This window comes from Triturus cristatus, chromosome 8 (assembly GCF_964204655.1).
Source record: "Triturus cristatus chromosome 8, aTriCri1.1, whole genome shotgun sequence".
In the NCBI taxonomy this organism is placed as follows: Eukaryota; Metazoa; Chordata; class Amphibia; order Caudata; family Salamandridae; genus Triturus; species Triturus cristatus.
The window spans coordinates 1,224,095,870-1,224,111,842 of NC_140591.1; the positions used below are offsets into that span (position 1 = coordinate 1,224,095,870).

General features: G+C 48.9%; 1 protein-coding gene across 2 annotated transcripts in view; it reads left to right on the forward strand.

Annotated features, from left to right (window-relative positions):
• Positions 1 to 15,973, forward strand: part of MYO16 (myosin XVI) — a 2,357,781-nt gene that overhangs the window by 994,321 nt on the left and 1,347,487 nt on the right. The window lies entirely within an intron of this gene.

Genomic DNA, 15,973 nt, shown 5'->3' on the forward strand with positions numbered 1-15,973 from the left:
GCGGCTGAGGACTCTGCCCTGCTCAGTGAATAGGCCAGGTGCCTCTGCCTGGCAACACCCACAACAAACCTGAGATGGTGGGAATCGCCCTGCTTGGACAAAGGGAACAAAGGGAAAAAGGGGTATAAGAGAAGGACCCCTGAACCAAGAACTCAGATCACTTCTGACAAGGAAACCTGTACCAAGGACAAGAAGCCTGCTGATCTAAGGACTTGCCTCCCCTTTCTGCCAGAGTGCTGTTTTGCTGTGGAGGAACCTGAAAGCTGCTTCTTTATTTTTGCCAAGGAACAAGGAGAGAGGAACTTGGTGTGTACTCTCTGAACACTTGCTAGAAAATCTCCAAGGACTGGAAGAGTGCCAGTCTCCTGTTGAAGTCACAGGGCCAAAGGACTTCACCATCTACTGAATTGCTGAATTGCTGGGAAGTGTTGTTTCCAGTACACAAGGGAAAATCTGCAGTCTCGACGCCAGCAGCAACGCCAGTGAGCAGTGGGTATCGGCCCCGGCTCCAAGTGACCCCGTCTCGACGCCGGTATCGACGCCAGTGAGGAGTGAGTATCGGCTCTGCCTCCAAGCGACCCCGTCCCGACGCCGCTGCTGATCGCATCGACTCGACGCCCGTCTCGACGCCGTGAGCGCTGCTCCGGCCCGACATCCCTCGACGCCGCTGTGGATTGACCCGACTCCGAGGCACGAACGACGCCGACCTCGACGCCGACATCTCGGCGCCGTGGATCATCGTTTTCTTCGTTTCTCAAGGTACTGTACTTGTGGGGTCTGTTGCGACTCCAGGCTCGACGTAGCGCTCCTCGCGGTCGACGCCGAACCTTGGGAATCTTGTAGACTCGACGTCGTGTGACTCCTGTGGGGGTTACATTGTTGCCAAAGAACTGTGTTCAGAAGAATACTTTGCTAAAGAACTATTTGCCAAGAAGAAACCTTACTTGAACTATTATTTTCCTTCCAAAGAGTATTTATTAAGACTGTGGTATATTTTTGGCGTTATTTGGTCTTGTGCTAAGCCCTATATAAAAATACTATTTTTATAATAACTTCTGTGTCGTGTCCATCTGTAGTGTATTCACTTTATTGCTGTATGTGGTCATAAATGCTTAACACACTGCCTCTGAGATAAGCCTGTCTGCTCTGCCAAGCTACCAAGGGGGTAGCAGGGGTTATCTGAGTGTGTAATCCCCTTGCCCTGACTAGAGTTGGTAGGTCCCTATTTGTCAGAAGTGTATACCTCTGCCAACTAGAGACTGCCGGTTCTAACATTGGTGGTCAGCGGTGAGGATTTGAACTTTGCATTTATGACTCATGTGCAGTGATTAGTGTACGCTACATAGTGAAAGCAGACCATAACGCAGCCACAGTCTGTTTGGTAGGATATTCTATTTTTGTTCTCCGCTTTCCTGGAGCTTATTTTCTTAAACACTGCCAGTTTTGACCATGGAGAATGCCGGAGCTGCTACACCTGTGGAGAATGTTGTGGGGGAATTTGATAAGGAGAAGATAGATTCCTACACGCTAAAAGATCTAAAAGGATTTTGCAAGCAGTTTAAAGTTCCTACCACAGGTGTCTCAAAGAAAGAGGGCTTCCTCAAAGCGCTGAAGGCCTGGTTAGAGGCCAGAAATCCCTCTGATCCGGTGGTGGTACCGGAAGAGGAAGAAGAAGAGGAAGAGGAAGAGCCCACAGGTGGGCCAGTGTCATCTCCAGGCAGTAGTGCGTCCTCTAGGAGCCTTTCCCCCGAAGAATTAGAAGACAGGGAGAAGGAGAGGGGGTACAAGTTAGAAATGGCAAAACTTAAATTAGGAGGGCAGTTGGAATTAGAGAATGCAAGAAGCAAGAGAGAAGCTGAAATGGAGAGCAAAAGATTAGATTTTGAGAGAGAGAAATTAGCGTTTGAACGTGAGAAGATGGTGAGGGAGATGGAGCTTAAAACTAAGAGTTTAGAGTTGAATCCCTCTGGTGGCAGCACTCCATCCGTGCCTGCAGAAAGTAGGTTTTATTTTCCTAAGGATGTGATCAAAGATTACAGTAAGAATGAAGATATTAGCCAATGGTTTAAAGCGTATGAGTTAGCATTGTTGGCCCACCGGGTTCCTGAGAAGGATTGGGGAACGGGGTTGTGGAGCCGCTTTACAAACGAGGGGAGAGATACCTTGTTGAGCCTTCCTGCTGAGGATAGGATGTCTTATACTCATATGAAAGATGCTTTAATGCTGAGATATGGCTTAACCCCAGAAAAGTACAGACAAACCTTTAGAGAATGTAAGAAGTTGCCTGGTACTACGTGGGTTGAATATGTGTCTTTTTTCTGCAGAACCATGGATGGTTGGATAAAGGGTAGCAAGGTTGATAGTTATGACGCTCTTTATGATTTGTTTGCTTGGGAGCACTTGTCTAATAACTGTTTTCCAGAGCTACGCCAGCACCTTGTTGACAGCAAGCTATCTAACCCTAGAAAACTTGCTGAGGAGGCGGACCGCTGGGTCAGTACCAGGGTCCACAAGGGTCCAGTGGGAGACTCAGCCAAGGGTGGGCAGGGTCCCCAGCAGAAGAGTGGGGGGGACAGGGGTAAACAGAGGGAGTTTCAGAAAGGGCCCCAAAGTAGTCCCCAAGGGAACCAAGGGAAGGGTTCCCAGCCTCCCCCTGTAAAGAAGCCAGAGGCCCCGACAGGTAAACCTGTTCACAGGGGCCCCATGACCTGCTATGCCTGTAAGCAGGTGGGACACCGTTATTATGATCCCCAGTGTCCCATGAAGGATTCGAATGCACCGCCGCGTGCACCCCCTCGTCAGGTAGCGAGTGTAGCCCTGGGAGGGGAGGAGATGGGTGCCCCCGGTGGGTGGGGTCCCGCAGAAATGTCCCTGGTCTCTTTAGGAGACGTGGAAATGGTCCCTCCAACCCCTCTGCCTAGTAACACTAAGAAATATAGGCAGTGGGTGACCATTAATGGCCATAGGGTGGAAGCTCTCAGAGACACCGGAGCGAGTGTGACAGCTGTCAAGTGTCACTTGGTGTCCAGAGAGCAGGTGGTCCCTCATGCATTCTACCCCGTTGTAGCTGCTGACAACTCACAGAGTAAGTGTGAGGTAGCTCAAGTTCCTTTTGAGTGGGGGGGGGTCTCAGGTACTCTTCAGGTTGCTGTGAGGCCCGCCATGCCTGTTGATTGTCTCTTGGGCAATGATTTGGAGGACTCCCCTTGGGCTAAGGTGGAGAGAAAAGCGCATCTGGAAATGTTGGGTCTGCCTGAGTGGGTGTGTGCGACCACCCGGTCCATGTCAGTCAGTAAGGGTGTTGATGGGGGCCCGGAGCCTGAAAGCATGGCCCAGGTCCCAACCGTGAAGAGAAGAGGCAGGGGGCGCGGGAAACCGTCCCCCATCGTTCCCGCGGTCCAGGAGGGAGCAAACCCTGAGGGGGATGCCCTGGAACCGACAGGAGAACAAGTGGCCGAACTGGGAGACCTGCCCGAGCTGACCCATTGGCAGCAGGATGGTGGTCCCTCCAGGGAGGAATTTTGTGCTGAACAGAAAGTGTGCCCTTCTCTTGTGGGTATGAGGCAGCAGGCCTCAGCCCAAACGACAGGTGATCAGTCAGGATCACATTGGGTCTACTGGGAGAACGACCTCCTGTATAGCGAGCCTAAGGCTGCTGAACCTGGGTCAGCCCGTGTGCTGGTGGTACCCCAGCGCTTCAGAGCCTTCCTACTGGGGTTGGCTCATGACGTTCCGTTAGCTGGACATCTGGGGCAGGACAAGACCTATGACAGGCTTGTCACCCATTTTTATTGGCCTCAGATGAGAAGGGATTCAGATATCCATTGTAGGACATGTCAAACTTGCCAGGCAAGTGGGAAAAGTGGGCGGAAGCAGAAGGCTCCCCTCCAACCTTTTCCCGTCGTCAGTACCCCCTTTGAGCGAGTGGGAATTGACATTGTGGGGCCACTGGACCCCAAGACAGCCATGGGCAACAGGTTTATCCTGGTCTTGGTGGACCATGCCACCCGGTACCCGGAAGCCATCCCTCTCCGAACAGTGACGGCCCCCGTGGTGGGACGGGCACTGATGGGTGTTTTCTCCCGCATGGGGTTCCCCAGAGAGGTGGTGTCAGACCGGGGCACCAACTTCATTTCGAATTATATGAAGTCTCTGTGGAAGGAGTGTGGGGTAACCTACAAGTTTACCACTCCTTACCACCCTCAAGGTAATGGGCTGGTTGAGAGATTCAACCGGACCCTAAAAGGCATGATCATGGGTCTTGAAGAACCAATGAGGCGTAAATGGGACGTCCTCTTGCCATGCCTGCTGTTTGCTTACCGTGAGGTGCCACAGAAGTCTCTAGGGTTCAGCCCCTTTGAGCTTTTGTATGGTCACCCGGTAAGAGGACCTTTGAGTCTGGTTAAAGAAGGCTGGGAGCAATCTCCCAGGAAACCTCCCCAGGATGTATATAGTTACATGCTGGCCTTTAGGAACCAGACTCGGCGCTTCAGAGATCTTGCTCAGGCAAATCTGGAGGCCAGCCAGGAAGAGATGAAGCGGTGGTACGATCAGAATGCCACTCTGGTTGAGCTTCAACCTGGTCAGAAAGTTTGGGTCATGGCCCCTGTGGAACCTTGTGCGCTCAAGGACAGGTGGACTGGACCATTTGAGGTTGTGGAGAAAAAGAGCGATGTCACCTACTTGGTGGACTTGAAATCTCCCAGGAACCCCTTAAGGGTCCTGCATGTCAACCGGTTAAAGCCCCACTTAGAAAGGTCCGAAGTGGGCATGCTCCTTGCCACAGATGCTGGGATGGAGGAGGAGAGTGAGCCTCTTCCTGACCTCCTGTGTGCAAAAGAAAAAGATGGGTCAGTGGATGGTGTTGTCCTCTCTGACACACTGACCCCTGAGCAGCAGCAAGATTGTCGCCATCTGTTGGTACAATTCCCTGATCTGTTCTCCTTGATCCCTGGTGTCACTCAGTGGTGTGTCCATGATGTGGACACTGGGGACAGCACTCCTGTGAGGCACAAGGCCTACAGGGTGACTGACAAGGTCAGAGCATACATCAAGGAGGAGGTCTCCAAGATGTTTGCCTTAGGGGTGGTTGAGTCCTCTAGCAGTCCTTGGGCCAGCCCAGTGGTCTTGGTCCCAAAGGCTGCAGCGCCTGGTGCTTCACCAGAACTTCGGTTCTGTGTGGATTACCGAGGACTCAATTCGGTCACCAAGACTGACGCGCACCCCATCCCCAGAGCTGATGAGCTCATCGATCGGTTGGGGGCTGCCCGGTACCTTAGTACGTTTGATCTAACGTCTGGGTACTGGCAGATCGCCTTGACTGATGGGGCAAAAGAGAGGTCTGCATTCTCCACACCAGATGGGCACTACCAGTTCCGGGTGATGCCCTTTGGGATGAAGAATGCCCCTGCCACATTCCAGAGGTTGGTTAACCAGGTATTGGCCGGGCTGGAAGATTTCAGCGCCGCCTACCTGGACGATATAGCAGTGTTCAGCGCCAGCTGGGAGGAACACTTGCGCCACCTCCAGGAAGTGTTGTTGGCCCTGCGCAGAGCAGGCCTCACAATCAAGGCTAGTAAGTGCCAGATTGGGCAGGGTTCAGTGGTGTACTTGGGGCACCAAGTAGGGAGCGGCAAGGTGGCCCCCCTGCAACCCAAGATAGATACCATCCTGGCTTGGGAACCGCCCAAAACCCAGACTCAGGTGAGAGCCTTCTTGGGTCTCACGGGTTACTACAGGAGGTTTGTCAAGGGGTATGGCAACATTGTGCACCCCTTGACCTCGCTGACTTCCCGGAAGCAGCCGAGACTTGTGATCTGGACTGACGTCTGTCAGAAAGCCTTTGACACCCTGAAAACTGCAATGTGCACAGCACCGGTCCTCCAGGCACCCGACTTTTCAAAAGAATTCATTGTCCAGACGGACGCTTCAGAGCATGGTGTGGGGGCTGTTCTAGCACAGATGAATGAGGAGGGCCGAGACTTACCTGTAGCCTTCATCAGCCGGAGGTTACTTCCCAGGGAACAAAGGTGGAGTGCGATAGAGCGTGAGGCATTTGCTGTGGTCTGGGCGCTGAAGAAGCTAAGACCCTACCTGTTTGGGACTCACTTCCGGGTTCAGACAGACCACAGGCCCCTCAGATGGTTAATGCAGATGAGGGGTGAGAACCCAAAGCTGTTGAGGTGGTCCATTTCCCTACAGGGGATGGACTTTACGGTGGAACACCGCCCTGGTACAGATCACGCCAATGCTGATGGTCTGTCCAGATTTTTCCGCCTTAGTGATGAGGACTCCCTGGGTGAAGGGTAGTTCTCCCCACATTTCAGCTGGAGGGGACACGTGTTAGACCTGGCATCATTGGCATGAGTCTCTCCTCCATTTTTTTCTGTTTGCCTCCTCTGTTTACGATGTTTTTGCTGGATTATTGCTTTGGGCACTGTGCCACTGCTGATCAGTGCCACAGTGCAAGTGCTCCCTATGTTAAATTGTTACATTGATTGGTGTTACCATGATTGGCTTGGTTGACTTACTGTTCAGACCCTAGTCTAGTGCACTGCGTGTGCCAAGGGCGTGTAAGTTAACTGCTGCTGGTGGGCTTGCAGCACTGGTTGTGCCACCCACAGAAGCAGCGTGCAAAATGTGTCTCAGGCCTGCCACCGCGGCGCCTGCGTGCAGTCCCCGACTGCCATGTCGACTTGGTAAGGAAACCTACTTACCAGTCTCTAAACCTTCCCTTTGCCACATTTCAGACACCTCTATGGTAGGCCCTAGGGCAGGGTGCATTGTTGGTAAAAGGTAGGTCATGCCCTGATGTGTGTGGCATGACCTAATAGTGAATTACAGCCATTTTCGTTTTTCACTATTGAAGGGCTACCTGCCTCCAATAGGCCAGACTGGGCAGACTGATTATTAACTCCATTATAATCTATCTGACTCAGGGAGCATGGTAGCAAGTCGAGTTTAGTATCCCTGAACTCAGAATTTAATAACACACCCTTTAGGATGGATGGTTTTTAAATTCTATGTTTGAAAATAGCACTTTTAGAAAGTGGCTATTTTCTTGTCCAACTATCTACCGGTCTCTGCTGGTTTGGTGTGTGTGTCAGGGGCTGGGTGGCTCCAGAGGTCTGAGTGAGTCAGTGTGGGGTGAATGGGGCGTTTACACGTAGAGTGAGGGAAGAGTAGCCTGCCCTGCCTGACACAATACTGGCCCCGCCTCCTGCTGGGCGACTGATAGCCCTGCTCCTACCAGTGACAATACTGGCTCCGCCTCCTGCTGGGCGGCTGAGGACTCTGCCCTGCTCAGTGAATAGGCCAGGTGCCTCTGCCTGGCAACACCCACAACAAACCTGAGATGGTGGGAATCGCCCTGCTTGGACAAAGGGAACAAAGGGAAAAAGGGGTATAAGAGAAGGACCCCTGAACCAAGAACTCAGATCACTTCTGACAAGGAAACCTGTACCAAGGACAAGAAGCCTGCTGATCTAAGGACTTGCCTCCCCTTTCTGCCAGAGTGCTGTTTTGCTGTGGAGGAACCTGAAAGCTGCTTCTTTATTTTTGCCAAGGAACAAGGAGAGAGGAACTTGGTGTGTACTCTCTGAACACTTGCTAGAAAATCTCCAAGGACTGGAAGAGTGCCAGTCTCCTGTTGAAGTCACAGGGCCAAAGGACTTCACCATCTACTGAATTGCTGAATTGCTGGGAAGTGTTGTTTCCAGTACACAAGGGAAAATCTGCAGTCTCGACGCCAGCAGCAACGCCAGTGAGCAGTGGGTATCGGCCCCGGCTCCAAGTGACCCCGTCTCGACGCCGGTATCGACGCCAGTGAGGAGTGAGTATCGGCTCTGCCTCCAAGCGACCCCGTCCCGACGCCGCTGCTGATCGCATCGACTCGACGCCCGTCTCGACGCCGTGAGCGCTGCTCCGGCCCGACATCCCTCGACGCCGCTGTGGATTGACCCGACTCCGAGGCACGAACGACGCCGACCTCGACGCCGACATCTCGGCGCCGTGGATCATCGTTTTCTTCGTTTCTCAAGGTACTGTACTTGTGGGGTCTGTTGCGACTCCAGGCTCGACGTAGCGCTCCTCGCGGTCGACGCCGAACCTTGGGAATCTTGTAGACTCGACGTCGTGTGACTCCTGTGGGGGTTACATTGTTGCCAAAGAACTGTGTTCAGAAGAATACTTTGCTAAAGAACTATTTGCCAAGAAGAAACCTTACTTGAACTATTATTTTCCTTCCAAAGAGTATTTATTAAGACTGTGGTATATTTTTGGCGTTATTTGGTCTTGTGCTAAGCCCTATATAAAAATACTATTTTTATAATAACTTCTGTGTCGTGTCCATCTGTAGTGTATTCACTTTATTGCTGTATGTGGTCATAAATGCTTAACACACTGCCTCTGAGATAAGCCTGTCTGCTCTGCCAAGCTACCAAGGGGGTAGCAGGGGTTATCTGAGTGTGTAATCCCCTTGCCCTGACTAGAGTTGGTAGGTCCCTATTTGTCAGAAGTGTATACCTCTGCCAACTAGAGACTGCCGGTTCTAACACTCATTGTAACAGTTCAGCTGTTAATGCTGCAATGTCTTGAAGAGACGGTGGAGCTTGGAAGCTTGGGAATTTGATGTCTGCCAGAATCAGAGTCCATAAGCCACTCAACCTTGGTAAGAAAGGCACAGTCAATGACAGAAGTGCATTAGCTTCAATTACCGGAACTCTCAGCAAGATCTCGACATTCAGTATCGGGATCTCAGACCTCCCTTTCCCCGGCATTTGTAACCAGATAATTCCACTCGGGAGAGGTATATCTCTGACACATCAATCGATCTTTCTAACACTTTCTGTGGCTTGCTCCGTTCCACTCAGATCAGATTCAGAAGATTCATCTATTGGTGCAAATTATATTTCAGATGCAAGTCTCAGGTTTCTTCTTCTCTGTCTCACAGACCACATCTCACATGCAGCATCTTTCTTCCTGATCTTCCCTCGACCATTTGTCACACCAGTCTCTTCTCCTGAGTCAGACCCTATACAACTTGCAACGTTACCGTCTCCCTCAGAGTCTATACCAGGGTCTTGTATAGCTTGACCCCCCTCAGAGCGATCTGGTGTGTATCCAGCCCTTTCAGGAACCTCCACAGCTTGGCTTGTCCTCTAGAGTGACCCCTTGGTCACAGCTGGAAATACTTCTGGGAGAGATGCTGTTTTATCTGTTTGACCAATGACTCTTGGGTATGGGAAGCGTGGATCTAGTTCGGTACTACACCACACTTAACAGCGGTGTTATTAACCAGTATCACTTGATATGGACCACTGCACCGAGAGTCAACATAGATTTTCCTCACATGCTTTCTGAGGAGCACCCATTCTCTTGGGCTCAGGTCATGGCAGAGGTCCTTTGAAGTCTGTGCAGTCACTGCTTCACCCTAATGAGACAGAGAACAAACGACATGAGCCAATCCTTTACAGTAGTCAAGGGCCAAATCGTCTGTAATGTTCACTAATGCAGCAGTAGGCACTGCAGGCAAAGGCATAGTTCTTTCCATCTGTATCTCATGAGGCAACAATCCATTTCTCCTGTCAGGACTCATTAGCACTCATTAGCACCAGAGGCAACACATCAGGCCACTTCAGTGATGTTGAGGCACACGCTTTAGCCAAACTTGCCTTTAAGCTACCGTTGATCTGTTCAACCATGCCTAATGCTTCCGGCCTGTAGCTACTATGCAGTCTTTGATCCACACTCAAGGCAATGCACAACAACTTCATGACTTTATTGTGAAAGTGTGTTCCTTTATCCAATTCCAATGTACTTAGAAATCTGAATGTAGGAATGAGTTCTCTCTACAATAATTTTGCTACTGTGAAGCTATCACACCTTCTGTTTGGATAGGCTTCAATCCATCGAGAAAAGATGCACACAACAACTAGAATGTATCCCAACCCATTACACACAGGCATCTCAACAAAATCCATTTAGATCCGATTAAAGGAACCCCCTGATCTGCCAATGTGACTCAAGGCAACAACTGTCTTCTTCCCTGCATCTATTTGCTGGCATGTGACACATCGATGACATACAGCTTCTGAAATCACTCAAAGCCTCAGATTAAACCAAATATGTCTGAACAACCTCACCATCGCATCCCTTCCCATATGCGTTGCTCCATGAATTTGCCTCACCTTTGGATGTAATAGACAATCTGGTAATACTGCCTTGCTATCAACTGACACCCAAGTGTCATTTTCTCCCTTCTCACAACCTGCTCTGATCCAACCCACTTGTTCCTTGTCTATAGCTTCCATTTGCAAATGTTTCACTTCATCCCACTTGTCAGCAATAGCAAGCATCATGCTGAATTCAGTCTTCTCTGTGCTCTTGCTAGTATATTCCCTATTGAAAAAACATGCATGAATAGCACAGAAGTGAGCAACTTCATCTGCATACCTATTCCCTATGGTAACAAAATCATCTCCCCTTCCATGGGCTGCACACTTAATGACAGCCACTTCTCTTGCAATTTGCAAAGTTGCCAGCAGTTGTCTCACATACTCCCCATTTCTGATCGGAGAACCTGATGTTGTTAGGAACCCTCTTTGAAAGCATAGCTGTCCAAAGTTATGAACCACACCAAAACTGTACTTGCTATTGGTATAGATGGTGACTTGGATCTGTTCAGAAACTCAACATGCACGGGTCAGGCCAATGATTTCGGCAACTTCTTCAGAATGTACTTCCGGAAAGCAAGAAGTTTCCACCACTCCAGAGATGGTACACACAGCAAATGCTGCTCTCAAATTACCTTTATTTTCTCTTAAGCAAGAACCATCAACAAAAAGGACTTGATCAGGATCAGCCAATGGCTCATTCACAATGTCAGGTCTTGGTTTTGTGCAAAGCTCAGTGACACCCAAACAGTAGTGGTCATCACATTCTTCCCCATCAGCATTTGGAACAAGCAACAAGGTAGCAGGATTTAACACAGCACAACGCTTCAGGGTAACATTCACGGCAGCGAGTAACATTTGCTTATACCTTGTCAGCCTGTTATTTGTCAATTGCTGTGTTTTGGTTCTCGTCATCAGGAGCTACACTGAATGTGGTATATATACTGTAACAGGATGACCCATCACAATGCTCTCACATCGTTCAATGCTGACACCTGTTGCTGCAACGGAATTGAGACATCCCGGCAAAGCTGAAGCTACAGGATCGAGTGTAGCTGAGGAATAGGCCACTGGTCTACGGCACCCCATGTGTCTGGATGAGCACAGATAGAGTACAACCCTCTCCCTCATGACAGAATAACAAGAAGGCCTTGTTGTAAGCAGGCATTCTTAAGGCTGGAGCGCGACACAGACACTCTCTGTTCAGAAACTCACCATGCACGGGTCAGGGCAATGATTTAGGCTACTCGTGCGGAGTGTACTTCCGGTAAGCAAGAAGTTTCCACCACTCCAGAGATGGTACACACAGCAAATGCTGCTCTCAAATAACCTTCATTTTCTCTTAAGCAGGAACCATTAACACAAAGGAATTGATCAGGATCAGACAATGGCTCATTCACAATGTCAGGTCTTGGTTTTGTGCAAAGCTCAGTGACACCCAAACACTCGTGGTCATCACATTCTTCCCCATCAGCATTTGGAACAAGCAACAAGGTAGCAGGATTTAACACAGCACAACGCTTCAGGGTAACATTCGCGGCAGCGAGTAACATTTGCTTATACCTTGTCAGCATGTTATTTGTCAATTGCTGTGTTTTCGTTCTCGTCATCAGGAGCTATACTGAATGTGGTATATATACTGTAAGAGGATGACCCATTGCACTGCTCTCATATCGTTCAATGCTGAAACCTGTTGCAGCAACGGAATTGAGACATCCCGGCAATTCTGAAGCTACAGGATCGAGTGTAGCTGAGGAATAGGCCACTGGTCTACGGGCACTCCATGTGTCTGGATAAGTACATATAGAGTACAACCCTCTCGCTCATGACAGAATAACGAGAAGGCCTTGTTGTAAGCAGGCCTTCTTAAGGCTGGAGCGCGATACATGACACTCTCTCAATTCCGGGAAGTCAAGCAGACAGTTGTTATCCCAAGGTACTGGATGACACACATCCTTGTGGGTCAGCATCTGTATAGGCTTTTCCATCAAGGAGAAATTAGGAACCCACTGTTGGCAGTAGCCAACCATTCCCAACAGCAATCTGACTTCTTTCAGGGTACTGGGCGGATTAATTTTTATGATCACCTCCATTCTTTCTGGTGAGGTGACACCATTCTCTTACCTTTTTCAATTTGGTTACCCAAATACTGTACTTCATTCAAACAGTACTGAAGCTTACTCGTAGACACCTTATGTCCATTGTCAGCCAGATGGTTCAGCAAGGTGATAGTAATGTCCCTGCAAGGCTCCTGCATTTCAAACGCAATGAGGAGGTCATCGATGTACTGGACTAACACTGAGTTTCGGGGCAGATTCAAGCTCTCAAGCTTATTCTTCAAGGCCTGATTGAGTATGGATGGACTTTCAGTATACCCTTGAGGGATACGACACCGTGTTAAGACACGATTCTCCAGATGAAATGCAAATACAAATTGTTTCTTCTTCGTGCAAAGGAATGGACAAAAATGCTTGGCAGAGGTCAATCACTGTGAAGCACTCATCCTCACAAGGAATTTGAAAAAGGATCAGAGATGGACTCGGTACCGTGGGACAACATGGAATCCCTTTGCTTTTGACGTACCTAAGGTCCTGGACAATGCAATATTTCCCACTTGGTTTCTGCAATCCCATGGTAGGTGAATTGCATGAACTTCTCCTGATCTCCTTTAGGATGCCCTGTTCAATCATGGACTCAATTACAGGTGTAATCTCTTTCATTGAGGTGACTGTGTCTCTCAAATCCCGCGGCATGTCTTCCACTGTCAGTAAAGGAAACATGGCTGTATAATGATTTTGACTAGCCAGTTTGAAAGCAATGTCCTTATCAGTAGTCTGCAATTTGATTCCCTTCGGTGTGCAGTGGATGGTACAATTCAATTTGCAGAAAAGATCACGCCCTAGCAAACATATGGGACTCGAATCACACACCACAAACTGATGGTGATCCTTAAAGGTTCCGATGTTCACTGACACCTCTTCTGTCAAAGGATTAGTTATTCTCTTGTGAGAAATTCCTACAACTTGGATAGATTTTCTCAAAAGGGGTAGGTTTAGGGCTACTGCAGATCAGACAGTAGAACTGGTAGCACCAATATCAATCAAGAATGTCATGGAATGACTATCTACATTTGCTTCTACATATGGTCCACTCTTGTCACCCTCCAAGACTGCGCCAAGTGTATAGTCTTCCTCCACCCTCAGGCACCGTCATAAGGACGGGTCCGGATTAGATCAGTGCAGCACATCCGCTAAGGGCATCTGATGATAAGTTTGGTTACCTTGTGAGCTTCTCGGAGGTTGAGGCACTTGAACTAACTGATTCTGATTTCCTCCAGCATTAGGCGATCTTGGCCTTGTCACTGTTGGTAACTGATTTACTCCACAAATTCTCCTTCCTGCACTTGATTTGCAGGATTGACTTGACACTCACACTTCCAATGCCTGATTGTGTGACAAAAATGAGAGGCAGTGGTCTTTTTTATGGTTGCAACATCAATCCATGTCTTAGGATCTATGTGTTCTCCTCTTCCTCTTCCCTGTCCCATCAACCTTGTGACTGATGTTACTTGGACACCTCCTGGAACGTTCCCTTGACCACGTGCTACAGCTCCCGCTATTTCTTGCGGCTGCTCTCGCTTTTGGGCATTTTGCATTTGGAACAGCAGCAATTTCTCCTTTATCCTCCTGTGCTTGGAATCCACCTCATCACTGCAGTACCTGGCGTACCATAGAATTCCATCTATGGATTTGTTTTGCCAGGAGAGTTGGTGCTGTTGGATAATGAGGCTGATCTCTGGCCTTATTCCTGTCACAAACTTGGATACAAATTGTCTCATGTCTTAAGGGTGGAGCGGATCTAACTCACTGTACTGCTTAATGGCTTGCAACAATATTTCATCGTGTGCATGTAGTGACTCTTTAGGTTCCTGGGTCCTTCGATCTATCTTAACCCAATCGATGTCTTGTGCAGTGATTTTGGACTGCAACAATGTGATCACCTGATCGTACTTCTTCATAACCACTGGCGAAGGATCATGAGTCACTGGTTCTCTCTTTGGATCGGCAGCAGGCCGCTCAATAACTATCTTACAAGCAGACCATAAATCTGTAGGAACCACAATTCAAACAGATTGTTTAGAATAATCCACAATACCTTCAGGATCTTAACAAAGTGATCAACTTGCTTAAACCACTCAGCAGGATTCTTCCTCAGCCTGAAAAACTAATTTGTGAATGCAGCTAGGTCACCCCTACTCCTGGGAACGTGCACATACCCTCCACTAGGCCCTTCTCATAACGGATATGCTTCCACTCTGCATTCCCCCTCCTATAGGTGGTGTCTCTTCTGTCACTTTTTGTACACTATTCTTCTTTGACCATCTCTCCTCTCACTTATCCAGCATACTTCAGGGCCTTTTTCCTATTACCATTTCTCAGATGTGCGTCTTCAACCCCGTCACTCTCTTTTCCTTTAGCTCCTGGTCACTGTAAGTAGGCCTATGATTTCCCTGCAGTGTCTTTGTCCAGGACAAGTTTACTCCATACCTCTGAGCCTACTCCAACAGCTTCTCATATGCTTGTCTTGCCCTTCGGGTGACATCCTTCAGTCCAAACAATAGCTCATCTGTCTCGCAGGTCTCTATTCTGTCTAAAGGTAAATTCCCACTGATAATCTTGTCTACCTCAGCCTACAGCCTCATCACATCCAGTGGTTTTGCCTTCATTGCAGCTTTGATGGTACCGTAACTCGACATAATACTCTGACTCTCCTTACTGTCTTTATGGTCTCTTAACCAGGACTCCAAGTCAGCAACATCTAGAACATGCCTATTTCCAGAGGCTCAGAGACTTGGTCTTGCTTCTAAAGTCACACCACTTGTTCCTCTCCCCCAAATTTTCCACATCCACAGGTCTGAATTAGTGCTTACCATGGGTATAAACCATATGGTACTGGAGCCAATGCTTACTCCAAAGAGTCAGCAGTAGCCATTAAAGGGGTACTAGATTCCATCGGGCCTTAGGAAGGGCACTTCACATTCGGGCTGCCCATTCTTCCCCGTCTGGCCTCTTCAGCAGGTACAGGCAGTCTCTAACCAAGATTTCCCACTGAACTTGGGTCGTAAACAGGAATAACAGGACCAATGGTAACCAGCACTGTAAGAGCTTGCGGAAACCTTGGAGCTGCATTAACACCATTCTGTTCCATACCTCCCAAGGCAGACACTCAGGTCCCCCTTACTCTCTCTGACATCCTTCCCACCACTCCTGGACCAGGACACACTCGAGCTGCTTCACTTCCCACATTCTCTGCACTGCCTAAGTCTCAGGCCCCCTTACCCCGATTGTGGACTGTAAGGCAGGGGACACTCAGCTAACAACTCATCCAACAAGCTGCCTTCATTGTCACTACTGTCATTTCCATTTAACCTCCTGCTCCTATCATGTGGTCCTCCCTCTCCTACCAGCACTGCATACAGCCTTTCTCCCTCAATGGAATCCACTCTCTACCTTTTAAGCTGTGCATCATCATATGCCCTCACAGTTTTCCTCATTCTCCCTTGGTATTAAACCGCTGCTTATCATGAGCTGCGCACATCCATGCATCTAATGCTTCAGACTGTGTTCGTCTAGGCAAGGGTCGCAACGCAAACATTGCACCTCTGAGTAGATTCATTACATCCAACTGAAATGAACTGAAGCGCGGAAATGACAATTCACCCTCCTTTTCAGTGATCTTATGCCAATTTTGAAGCCAAATTATAGTATGGAGTCCAACTTTTGTCACCATATAGTGTGCTT